General features: G+C 42.4%; 1 protein-coding gene and 1 long non-coding RNA gene across 4 annotated transcripts in view; one reads left to right on the top strand and one right to left on the bottom strand.

Annotated features, from left to right (window-relative positions):
* LOC134297436 (uncharacterized) overlaps positions 1 to 13,251 on the top strand; it is an 89,845-nt gene that overhangs the window by 34,638 nt on the left and 41,956 nt on the right. Inside the window, exon 3 of the long non-coding RNA XR_010004195.1 lies at positions 6,356 to 6,458. This is a non-coding gene — a long non-coding RNA (uncharacterized LOC134297436). The remainder of the gene's footprint in view (positions 1 to 6,355; positions 6,459 to 13,251) is intronic.
* Positions 1 to 13,251, bottom strand: part of cxadr (CXADR Ig-like cell adhesion molecule) — a 51,822-nt gene that overhangs the window by 4,914 nt on the left and 33,657 nt on the right. The window lies entirely within an intron of this gene.

Here is a 13,251-nt window from a genome sequence, read left to right as displayed (position 1 = left end):
TGAGGACTGTGGAGGCCATGTGGCCCAGCAGTATTTGAATGGATCGAGCCCGAACTCTTCGGTGGGTCTCGCAGAAGATGATTTGATGACGGAGAGCTAGAAACCTGTCGAGCGGGAGCGAGACAGTCTGAGCGATTGAGTCGAACAGGGCGCCGATGAAGCGGATCTTGTTCGACGGGTTGAGGTGAGATTTTTCGTGGTTTAGCTGGAGACCGAGAGAATCTAGAAGAGAGAGGGTGTAGTCGACGTGTCGACGGAGTAGGACAGGGTCGGATCCGACCAGAAGCCAGTCGTCTAGATAGGGAAAAACTGTGATCCCCTGGAGCCGGAGGTGGGCAGCCACGACAGCGACGACTTTGGTAAAGACCCTTGGGGCGGTAGCGAGGCCAAAGGGCAAAACGGTGAACTGGTAGGTTTGGTCGAGGACCTTGAAAGAGAGGAAGCGCCTGTGGTTTTCTCGAATCGCCACGTGGAAATAGGCGTCTCGGAGGTCTATAGACACGAAGTAGTCTCCGCGGTGAAGCATCGGGAGGATGGAGGCGATGGAGACCATCCTGAACTTGGTTGGGCGTATGAAGACATTGAGCATGCGCAAGTCTAGAATTGGGCGGAGGCCCCCACCCCTCTTCGGGACCGTAAAGTACCTGGAGAAGAAGCTTTGAGGGTCCTGTGCCGATGGAGAAGGCCGAATAGCCCCTTTGGCGAGGAGAGCGTCGACCTCTGCGAGAATTTCTTGAGAGGGGTTGGAGAGAAGGACCTGACCGGTGGGAGGGAGTTCTTCGAATTCTAAGGCATAGCCTTCTTGGACAATTTTTAGAACCCAGGCATCTGAAGTAATAGATTTCCACCGGTGAAAGAAGGGAGCCAGGCGGTCTATAAAGAGACCATGAGGTTGATTTGGTGGAGGAGAGGGGTGCGGAGGAGTGAGAACGACATCGGTACCGGAGAAAGAGTCTTTGGAAGGAGAGATGGCGTCAGGAACGCCGGATAGGTTGACCAGCGGTGGGGGTGGCCCGGCCGCGCTGTCTTTGAGGTTGTGCGGCCCGACGGGGCTGTTGGCGATTTTGGTTGTTCGATACCGAGGGACGTCTGAAAGATTGCTGGCGGTAAGAAGGAGGCGGGAAGCGTCGAAAGCGTTGAGGAAACCACTTGGTGCGGTGAGCCTGGGGTTGATCGCCGCATTTAGTGGCTAGAACTTTAAAGTCATGGTTGGTTTTAAGCTTGTCATCGGTGCCAGCATTAAAGAGGCCCATGGCGTCGAAGGGGAGGTCCTCGATGACCTGCCTCGAGGAAGAAGATAAGCCGGAAGATCTCAGCCAGGCGTGGCGGCGAATGGCAATGGCGTGGGCGATCATCTTGCCGGCCGTGTCGCCCGTATGCTTAGCCATCTGGATTTGATGATGCGCTAACGAATCGGCCTCTTGTTGGAGGGTGGACATGACCGACCGGTCTTCGTCGGACAACTTCGCGAAGAAGGGCTGAGCTTTTTCCCAGAGGATCTGCTGGTATGCCCCCATACAGGCCCCATAGTTCGCCATTCGACAAAGTAGAAGGGCTCCGGAGTAGAGCTTTCTGCCGACCGCGTCGAACCTTTTACCCTCTCTGTCTGCAGGGGTAGTGGATTCACGACCGGAGGACTGAGAGGCCTTCACGACCATGGAATTCGGGTCGGGGTGGTGTTTAAGCCATTCTAAGGTGTCGTCATCCGTACGATACCAAGACTCGATTCTCTTCGAGGTAGGAGGGATCGAGGAGGGGGTTTTCCACGAAGATTGGATAACATCGAGGAGATAGGGTAAGAACGGCAACAGCGTGGCTGGAGGGGCCTGGGCTTGGACCCGTTTGAAAACCGGGTCAGTTACTGCTTTGGAAGTCTGTTTAATTTCTAAACCCAGGGCATCAGCCATTCTAATCATTTGCTCGGAGAAAGCCCGAATGTTGTCGGTAGGCGAAGGAGGATCCACCTCATAGGCATCATGGGGAGGAGAGAGATCGAGGCCTAAGGATACCACCGAGGCCGAGAGAGCAGAATCCGGGCGATCAATCTCTATCTCATCGTCCCCAGCCCCTTGAGGGGACTGGGGGGGAGATGACAACACAGTCTCTGGTGGCGGCACCGCCTCAAGAGCAGGAGCTATCTGCAGCCGAGTTTGTTTGGAGGCCGAAGCCTGGACCGCTCGAGCCAGGCGAGTGGTTTGTCTACCCCGTTCCGGTGTCGAGGTCGGGGGAAAAAGCTGCTGACGAGATGAACGATGAGAAGCAGCAGGTCGAGGAGATGGGACCCTGACCACTGTCTGAGTGGAGTGGTGGGGTGAGTCCTGCAACTCGCCGTCCGAGAGTTGGTGAGGAGAAGGCTGGCGAGGTCGCTGAGCGGGAGCGATCGGAGAAGACCTTCTAGAAGAAGTTGCCGAAGAAGGGACATCCATCTTGGAGGAGGCAGAAGAGGAAGAGCGTTGGGTTGCCCTCTTCTTAGCGAGCGGTTGTTTTGATGGAACCCTCAGGGATTTACCCGGTGTGGGAGGGATCATTGCTGAGTCGGATTGGGTCCGACGAGCTTCCTCATGAGCCCTTTTAAAGGCGATCTTCATCGCGGAGGTCGATGGAGGAGCCCCGAGCTGGGATCGAGCCGAGGAAACGGAAGCTACCGAGCTCGACGTCGAGGAAGGACCGACCCGACCAGAACGTGTCGACACCGTGGCCGTGGTGAGAGTGCACGGTGGTTTAGCGGCCTTGGACGACCTGGAGGCTCTGGACGCCTTAGACGAGACCGAAGGGGCTTTAGCCGCTGAAGACGACATCGATTCCGGGTTAAGCGGCGACTTCGTGCCCGAAGTCGACGGAGCGGGTTCAGGAGCGAGCGATTTTTCGTAGAGCGCCGCTCTAAGCCTCGCGGCTCTATTTTTTCGAGCCTGGGCCGTTAGGGCCAGGCAGAAACGGCAGGTACCGACGACATGTGCTTCTCCGAGGCAGTAGAGGCACTTGGCGTGGCCGTCGGAGTCAGGAATTTTAGCGGCACACTGAGTGCAGCGCTTGAAGCGAGTCGTAGACATGAGAATCCGAAGTGAACCTTGCGGCGGAAAAAAAGGAACTGGAGAGCAGACGCCGAGGGCTGCCTTATATGCCCTCCGGGGACGGAGGGGCGTGGCTACCGCCAAAATTTAAACTTCAGCTTGGGAAGAGTTTCCGTTGGGACCTGCGCAGGCGCAGCCTCTCCATTAGTGTGCATTCACAGAGTACACGAAGAAAAAAAGTTATTTCTCCCACCCTGGACCTTCCACAGATATATAAAGAGAAACCTCCCACAGGATGGTAAAACATCTGGGTGTCCCCTGGGTAACATCCTTGCTGACGGCCATTTGTCTCACACCAGAAGCAGCTTGCAGTTTTTGAAGTCACTCCTGACACCCTTTCTGTGGCAAGGCCTCAGAGCCTCGGCCTCACATAACTTCTCAGGAGTGGCATGACAAGCCTGCCTTCCCTTGCGGCCCCGCCCACACTGGTTGCTAAAGGTTGGAGACTGCTTGGCTGTTGCTTGCATTGTTGCTAAGGGGAGGAGGCATCTGTTACAGTGGTTGCTAAGGGAGGAGACTGATTGGCTGTTGCTTAAGGATATGAGTTTACCTTTCTCAGGTGTGTCAGGTTTGTGAGAGTAGATTTAAAATACACAGAAGTCTGAATGCTATGTTGTATCCAAATTTCATAGCATTCTGTGGAGTAGTTTGGGGGATATGAGATCCCTCACTGATGGACATTACATTTTTATTTCTATAGATTTCAGGAAGCTTTGGTGCTCTTCTAAACAGGCAGCAACTGTAATGGTAATATTACAAAGAGTGCACCTTTTGCTGCTGTGCATTACATTCATCAGCAAATACTTTTTTTGGTTTCAGGGTTTTGAAAACTGAGGCGTGCATTAGATTCGGAAGCAGATTAGATTCTAGTAAATACGGGTAGCTGGGGCAAACAGAGCTTTCCATGGCCTGTTTGCAAGTTTTACCTCTTTGAACCGGATTGGGCAAAAGGCAGCATGCAAACATATATGAGGCTGTTCTGGGCTACTTTGTGGTACTCAGTGGTGAAACATTTTCTCTTCTGTCACATTGTAAGAAGCATAGGAAAATTTTTGCCATGCATCCCCACCCCTGGTGGACATTTTAGGTCCAGGAAAAACTTTTTTTTAAAAGTAAGTGGCCTTGAGTCCTATTGTAATGGTACAATGGGTATGTGTGGTCCTAGTCAAGATTCCTGATGTATTCTCCTATCCATCAATGGTTGCCCACATATTAAGTAATACAAGGCAGGACTTGATGTCTTGAGTGCAAACAACGCTCTACTGGATTTTGCTCTACAAGAGAAAAGAGCACATATCCTTGCACAGTCTGATGACTTCATCATGATCCCTTCCTATATTATGACATAGCTCCAGGTACATTGTGGGCTGATGTCTTTTATAAGTGATTTGTTAAATCACAGCTCTTTGGATATAAATAAAATACATATTTCTCTGCAACAAAGGTGGATAATGACGCATTAATCACATACAGCTGCTGGGTTAAAACTCATCTGCATGGTGCAGCATTTCAGGATTGCTTTCTTTCGCTGTAGGCAGATAATTTGCTTTAGCTATGCAACTTCTAACTAAAAGCGAGGCTAGCCAGGTGAAATCAGGACAACAGTAACTGCTGAACCTCTAAAGCAGAATAAAGCAATTTTATAAGTGATAGAAATTAGAAAAATATAAATTAATGCCAGAATAAGATAAAATATTCAGTAAACATTCATATTTACTTAGTACAGAAGCTACAAAATGAAAGAGACATTGAGCATGAAAAATAGCAACCGTAAACCTATTCAAGGACATTCATGTTACAAGTTTTCAGTTACACTCACCATAAAAAGCCAAGTGCTGGAAACAAATTAAGCAGAATGCACTGGTTAGCTTGATTTGGGTTTTCTAAGAGATTACCTGACACAAGGAATTTTACATAACTGCTAACAAAACCATATTTTTTCATTATAAACACAGCATTGCTGAAAACAGGGAACAGTCAATGTCTTAAACTTTTTGGTATCATCAGAATCTATGTGTTCCATGTAAAAGAAGAGTAAAATCTATTTCCTGCTTCTAAAGATTCTTGTCATCTGATGCATTAAGACCTGTCTCAGGAGTTTATATCTTCCTACAAGAGCAGTGAACCAAGAAATGTTATTTCCAAGAGCCTTAGATTGTGGCTCTAAGATTGGCATTAGAAAAAGAAAAAAGAAACCACAGGTCAGACATTTCTTCTTGCACATATTAAGTGGATTTCTGGAATGTTATGGCTTCTTCTGTATCAGGCAAGGAGTACAATAGACCACTTCCCATCTAAAGTACTCTTTCGCTTATTTCACACATTTTAGATGGTCTATTTATCGCTTCTGGCCACTCTAATTATCCCTTCATCAGGGACTGGGATATTACCAGTACAGTACTTCTATTTTCCATAAATGTATTTTCATTCCATTCTAGTGTGTTTTATGAAAACAATTACATGCTAAAACTTTTTCATAAGACAACATATGTAAAATATTATTACTAATATTTCATTAACTAAAGATACTATATATTCAATACATACAAGTTTTTAAAATTAGCTAACTAGTGTTTACATGAACTTTACAAGGGATTGAAAGGAAATGGACCATTAAATAATTGAATGGAACCAATGAAGTTTTCAGCTGGATCAGCTCCAATGATTTAATCATACAGAATTGAAAATAAAAATTAATAATGGCAAGACAGAATACAATACTTGGGGCTATGTATTATGAGTTAATGATGGAAGTATTTCTTAAGCCCAGATCCTTATGAGTCGAATAAAATACTTCAGTTATGGAATATGGTGACTAAAACATACATTTGTAACACATAGAGGTATGTATTGTCCCCCCCTCCCATCTTGAGTCCCACCCATGGGAAAAAGTGGGATAAAAATAAATATAATAATAAAGTATACCTGCAATGACATCATAAATGTAAGCATAAAAAAACAGTTGTGTTGTTGATGTGTGGAGAAATGTTTTGCATTTACTTACATTTTAAATAATATGACAGTACTACCACTCAAAGAATCAAAGTCTGTCCTAAATTTTATTTTCCAGAATTCAGTGCTACAAGCAATATTTTTTTCCTAAACATATTATACAAAAGCTTCTGTATGTATTTCATTTTTTAAAGAGTGTTATTACTGGTCTACTTTCTGCCTTTGCACAAAAACAGCGAATGATATAATGAGACTCACTTGGAAAATGATTGATGAATATTGTATAGGAAGAAGACTGCTTTTACAACTTAATGGCTCCTCTGTTTCAACAGGCCTTAAACAAAGCTCACTAAAAAGAAGTCTTCCTGGGTTCACTAAAAGCAAAAGCCATCAAGACATGTGAACAGAAGATCACATTGTAAGAAATAAAGAACAGTGAGTAACACCAGGAGGCTATGATTAAAACATTCTTTTCACAAGGGCTGGAACAATTTTTACATTAGGGTGGTCTAGAACCTGTTTAGTCTCTGGTCCTAATCATCTTCATTGGTGGAGTTGTTCTTCAATGCTGATACAACCTTATGGTATGGATATTGCAATATGTCTTACCCCGAGGTACAATGTTGACTGATATCTTTTATGAGTGACTTATTACGCCACAGTTCTTTAAATCTAAATAGAATGTACATTGCCTGCTGCCTTATAGACAGAAAAGCTGAATAGCTGAAAATTGAGACATTAGTAGTATAAAACTGCTGGATTAAAACTCCTCTCCATGGTGCAACATCTCAGGGTTTGGCTAGCTCTGAAGGCTTTGAAAACCAGGTCTGTCTAACCATGGTATACAAAGCTTACTGACAAGATAGCCCAAGTAGGTTTCTCTGCATATCTTCTAACACTTCACAGAAAACTGAGCCACATGGTGCCATAATCAGAATGTGGTCAAGATGGTAAAAAATAATGAGGGAGGAACACAGAAACCAGAAGAGGTTGAACCAGTTTGCTTTGTCTGAGTCAAGAGCAAGATCCAGTCCTTGCTGCTAAATGAATGCCGACTGTTGAGTTTATTTAGCACAAACTATTTTTTGCACTTTATTTCTTCAGCAAAAGAAGGGGAGCGCTCGGTGGCGCAGTGGATTAAACCCTTGTGTCGGCAGGACTGCTGACTCGAAGGTTGGGTTGCTGACTTGAAGGTTGCCAGTTCAAATCCAACCCAGGGACAGCGTGGATGAGCTCCCTCTATCAGCTCCAGCTCCATGTGGGGACATGACAGAAGCCTCCCACAAGGATGGAAAAAACATCAAAACATCCAGGTGTCCCCTGGGCAACATCCTTACAGACGGCCAATTCTCTCACACCAGAAGCGACATACCAGTTTCTCAAGTCACTCCTGACACACAAAAAAGCAAAAGAAGGAAACTGATGACAAAGGAAGAAAGTGAAAGAAACTGGAACATTTAAGAAGCAGCTGAGGGGGGAAAGATGATAGAAAATTACTTAGGACTGACCCTGCCAGTCGTAGTGTATGTGTTTGTTACCAACAGAGATCAGCTTCTTATTAAAATAGCCTGCTGATTCTGATTACAAAGCGTAAGTCTCAGTTCCACTTATATAGAACTACAGATAAAGTTTGGGATTAGCTGCAAATAAAAAACAAAAATCAACAAACAAACCAAAATGGGAATCACAAGAATAAAGGAAGCTGCCATAGCTTAGGGACTACTGAACATCCAGTTCAGTTGGAACCAAAAAATAAAATCAATATTAGAGCATTTTCTAGCCTGGGTTAAGCAAACATTCCCTACAGACCATGAACTACTCACTTTATCGCAGAGGTTAAGTTTCTGGTTAATATTTTACACCATTCTATAAGCAACAACCTGTCATCTTGTATTTTTTGAAGCTACGCAGGAGAGCTTATTTGTTTTCCTGTTTCCAAGGAAAGATTATTTTAGTAGTGTGGTGTTGTCAACTTTAGACCCAAACTCAGCTTGAAACGTATCTCATGATATTAGAGATTGTGCCCAGAAGAGAAAGCAAGTTATTCACAAGAAAAGCAACTACATTTTTTCTACCTACCTATTTAGACATCCACCCATCCATTCATATAAAACATTAGAGTTGTCTGCTGTTTAATATATAAAAAAGGAATTTAGGCTATATCCAACAATGTTGCTATTCTTGAAGCAGCAGCTTCATTAAGCACTAGCACGGGGGCTACAGTACCCACTTTGTTGTTATGCCCATTCAGGTTGACTCTTGAACATTATATTTGGGGGTTTTTTTTGAGGGGGGAGGGTTGTCATGGCCATTCTCTGAGGGTCAGAGAGACCAAGGTCAGCTGATAGCTTTCTATGACCGCGCAGGGTTTTGGACTTGTGTGTCACAGTCCTATTTTAGCAAAACCAATACTCTACCCTAAAACCCTGCTGTGGAAGACTGAAGCCCTGGAGCATATTTGCAAGTGGCATGGGCAGTGGTTGTGGGAAAGAACTTATCCCTCTGTATCCATGGATTCTGTATCCATTTATTCAACCATCTACACTCTACAGCAGGGGTCCTCAAACTTTTTAAGTGGAGGGCCAGTTCACAGTCCCTCAGATTGTTGGGGGCCCGGACTATGATGAAATAGTCCAAAATTAGAATTGTTGTTGTTGTGTGCCTTCAAGTCATTTCAGACTTAGGTCAACCCTAAGTCTAAAGTTTAGGACAGAGGCCAGGTCAATGACCTTGGAGGGCCTTAGTTTGGGGACCCCTGATCTAGATAATCTCATAAGACCATAGGTAAGTAAAGAGACCTCCAAAGACCATCTAGATGGTTTCATAAGACCATAGGTAAGGAAAGGGACCCTCAAAGGCCATCTAGATGATCTCATAAGAAAACCATAGATAAAGAAAGGGACCCCCAAAGGCCATCTAGACAATCTAATAAGATCATAGGTAAGGAAAGGGGCCCCGAAAGGCCATCTAGACAATTTTAAAACCATAAGTAAGGAAAGGGGCCCTCAAAGACCATCTAGACGGTCTCATAGGACCATAGGTAACAAAAGTGAGCTCCAAAAGCCATCTAGATGGTCTCATAAGGCCGTAACTAAGCAATGAGACCTTCAAAGACCATCTAGACGATCTCATAAGACCATAAGTAAACCAAGAGACCTCCAAAGACCAGGTAGACTTAGGTCAACCCTAAGTCTAAAGTTTAGGACAGGGGCCAGGTAAATGACCTTGGAGGGCCGCATCCGGCCCCCAGGCCTTAGTTTGGGGACCCCTGCTCTACAGCTTGAAAATATTATTGAAAAAAAATCCAAAAACTGGGTCTTGCTGTTGCCATTTTATATAAGTGATTCCATTACACTACACCATTGTATATAGTGGGTTTTGGAATTCATAACTGGTCTTGGTACAAAAATTCCAGAGGAAACTAAGGGATCACTTTATATTGTTTAACTGCTTCTTCGTCAGGGTCCCAAGTAGAACCATTTTTTTATCATGTTGTTGAAGGCTTTCATGGCCAGGATCACAGGGTTGTTGTATGTTTTCCGGGCTGTATGGTCATGTTCTAGAAGTATTCTCTCCTGACGTTTCGCCCAAATCTATGGCAGGCATCCTCAGAGGTTGTGAGGTATGGAGAAACTAAGCAAGGAAGGTTAATATAAATCTGTGGAAAGTTCAGGGTGTGAGAAAAACCCTTTGTCGGTTGGAAAGCCAATGTGAATGTTGCAGTTAATCACCTTAATTAGCATTGGAAAGGTTCATCTCCTGGCTATTTCTGCCTGGGGGCATCCTTTGTTCAGAGTCATTAGCTGCCCTTGGAACTCTTCTGTTTTCAGAGTGTGGCTTCTTATTTACTGTTCTGATTTTTGAGGGTTTTTTTTGGAGTTTTTTAAATACTGGTAGCCAGGAGATGAACCTTTCCAATGCTAATTAAGGCGATTAACTGCAACATTCACACTGGCTTTCCTACTGACAAAGAGTTCTTTGCACACCCTGGACTTTCCACAGATATATATTAACCTTCCTTGCTTAGTTTCTCCATACCTCACACCCTCTGAGGATGCCTGCCATAGATGTGGGCAAAACGTCAAGAGCGAATACTTCTGGAACATGGCCATACAGCCCGGAAAACATACAACCATTTTTTTTATCATCTGCTAGGGGTTTTGTTTGTTATTAGACTGGATATAACATTCAGAGGTATCTTCAATGAACTCTCCTTCCCACTTTTGATTATAGTAACGTATTTGAAACACAGACACTATTAGAAATAGTAAGCTTAATCCATTCTAACTAATGGCCGCCCTATTTGCAGATTAGTTGGTGCAATTGTAGTTTGCAATATTCATCACTCCTACACTACTTATGCTTCTTAAAACTTGCCAATACCCTTCGAACCAGAGAAAAGTAACTGCACCTTATGGACTGCCAAAAATACCTTCTCACCATCATCAAAAGCAGAAGTTCACTTTTGATCTAGAAAAATGCATATTTAAAAATAGGAAAGTGAAAACTATTTAAAAGGTGAAAAAATGTCCCCAGCTTCGCAGAAAGTTCGCAGAACTTCCTCTCACCACTGAAAAATCCTAAGTAAATTACAGGCAGGAATTGGTCATTATTACTCCAGGCACCGAAAGCATCCTTTTCTTCACAAAAAGGTTGTTTTCCATTGACAAAGCACTGCATTTGTCACAACCTGCAAGAGTTTGATGGTTACAGAAAAAGAAGCAATGGAAGAAGACAGCCTATTCGCTTTCATAAAGCAACAACTAACGTAGTGAAGACTGGCAGTTATAACACAGGCTTTCAGCAATGTTCTATAAATTACCAGCTGTGCCCAAAGATGTCACCTTGCTTATAGCTCAAGAATATTGTTTTCATCTATGCTGTCTCAAATAGTTTTTCAATTATATCTACCTAGCACCCATATGATCTAATATAGACTAAATAAAAGCCACTGGTGCAAGATAAAACAGAAAGAGAAGACCTTTGACAGAGCTTTGACAAACCTTAAAATATCACCAGAGATTTTGATTTGAAGATATAAATGTTTGAAGATTGTGATGATAATGATCATGATTAAATCTATAGTTTTTAATTTTTTTATTTAAACATGTTGATCAACCTGTGCTAGATAAGTCTTTGTTTTCCAAAATAATTATAAACCATGAACTTTAAATTAGTTTTAGATTACAGAATTTGGAATGGGCAAGTATCCCAGACATTATTTTTCACCTCTGGCCACACTACCCAGAGCTGGTGAGAATTGCAGTTCAACAGATTATCCATCCAAACTTTAGATATTGGAAAAGCATGATTGTTATTATTTGACATTGATTCAAAGGCTTTAATGGTAATTCTATGTTTGAGAGATCCCTGGATATTAATTAACCCGTCTTGCAAACTCAGCTCTGCCTTCCTTGATTGAATCAATCCATCTATAGTGTGGCCATTTTCCTAAATTAAAAAAAAGTATACTGTTGTCCTCTATAAGAGAGGAGATGCAAAATTTCTACATAGCAAGAAGCTCCCTTCTTCCACCTATGTAGAAATTTTGCATCTCCTTTCTTTATAGAAGACACATTTCTCCATGAGAAATATTCATATAGGATTAGTAATGTAAGGCTGTGATTGCTTCCAAGTTTCAGTTCCATTTCCAAAGTGCAATTATTCCAGATCCCAAGAGCAAAAGAGCAAAACATAAGCTCTCCACTCTCATTTGGACCCTAGTCTTGAGTCTTCCATCATAATTACATTTTTGAATTGTTGATAGTTTATATATTAATCTGAATTGCATTTTGACTGGGATCACAAGCCAAACATATGTTACAGCGCTTAGCTAGAGTGAAACTGGATTTCATATTAAGATATGGATCAGTGTCCTATGCAGTACTGGCAGATAGACAGTTTGGATTTGTCTCAGATGCAACATATATCCCTGAAATAGATACTCACAAATTATTGGCAAAATTATATCTTTTGACAACACCAAGGAGCAGAGAGTCAATTTTCCTGTATTTCAGGTTTTCTTCTAATAACTGCTCACCATTAGCTTATAGGATGCAAGGGTTTGCTTTTACCCATATAACCTTGCCTAAGGTTTAGCATTGCTTTCCAAGTGGTTTACTTTGGCGTAATTATTCTTAGGATGTACTCTGGGGGATTCTGACAACATGTAACAAGCACTCTTTTTCTCATGTCTATACTTTTGACAAGTACTGGATATAACATATGACTGTCTTAAATGTATTGGTAAATTAATATGAGGCTGATATTTTTACTACCCTACTATTTACCAAAAGCTGTTTTTAAGCCTAACATCAGTCGATCAAATTATCTTGAATCAAGAATAAAGCTGAACACAAGTATGCATAAATTCATCAATAAATATATCTTTCAAACAGGCATGGGTGAATTTTAGCCCTCCGGGTGTTTGGGACTTCAACTCCCAGAAATCCTAACCAGCTTATCAACTGTTAAGAAATGTGGGAGTTGAAGTCCAAAACACCTGGAGGACATGTCTGCTTTAAAATATCATTTTTATGAATATTTAAATGTCTGCAATGCCACACATGCCACTTCTAGATTCTGAGTTAATGTGATTTGCACTTTTTCTTAAATTACATTAAACTGAAATGTAACATTATTTGAATAAACAAAATGACAAACCCATTTTGATGATAGTAAAGATGCATCAGCTTGACTGTATTCAGAGTATTAACATGCAAAGAGAGACTTCTGTCCCCTCTATTGCAGTCAGGCTATGCTACTTTAATTTTCCTTTTTTTTAGAATAAATGCAGAATAAAGACAATGTTTCTATAATGTTGTTGCTTTGGCTATTTTTTGTGTTTACACTCAAAAGAAGCATAAGAATAACTTCATCAGGTATCAAAGAATTGAGCAAGAGTAGAGGGAAGCAGAGCTCAACATTGTTTTTGCCCCCTTTATTATAGAAACATACTGTTTAAAGATTTCAAGTTCTTTAAAATTGTAAGACAAATATGATAGAACATCGGAAGACAGTTTGAGATTCCTTCTACTATCTGCCTTAATGTTAGAATAGTAGTATCATGTATAGTGATTCAAATTACATGTGATTTATTCATTAAACATCAATAACCATGACAATTGCTTATCTCCAATATAATACAAGTAGTTAGTATGTTCCTCATACTCCCATTATGTTAAGAACTGTTCCAGGTATCTGACTTATCTTCTTTGATTTAGTCAGA

This window comes from Anolis carolinensis, chromosome 3, assembly GCF_035594765.1.
Source record: "Anolis carolinensis isolate JA03-04 chromosome 3, rAnoCar3.1.pri, whole genome shotgun sequence".
NCBI lineage: Eukaryota > Metazoa > Chordata > Lepidosauria > Squamata > Dactyloidae > Anolis > Anolis carolinensis.
This window is presented reverse-complemented; position numbering and strand designations above follow the sequence as displayed.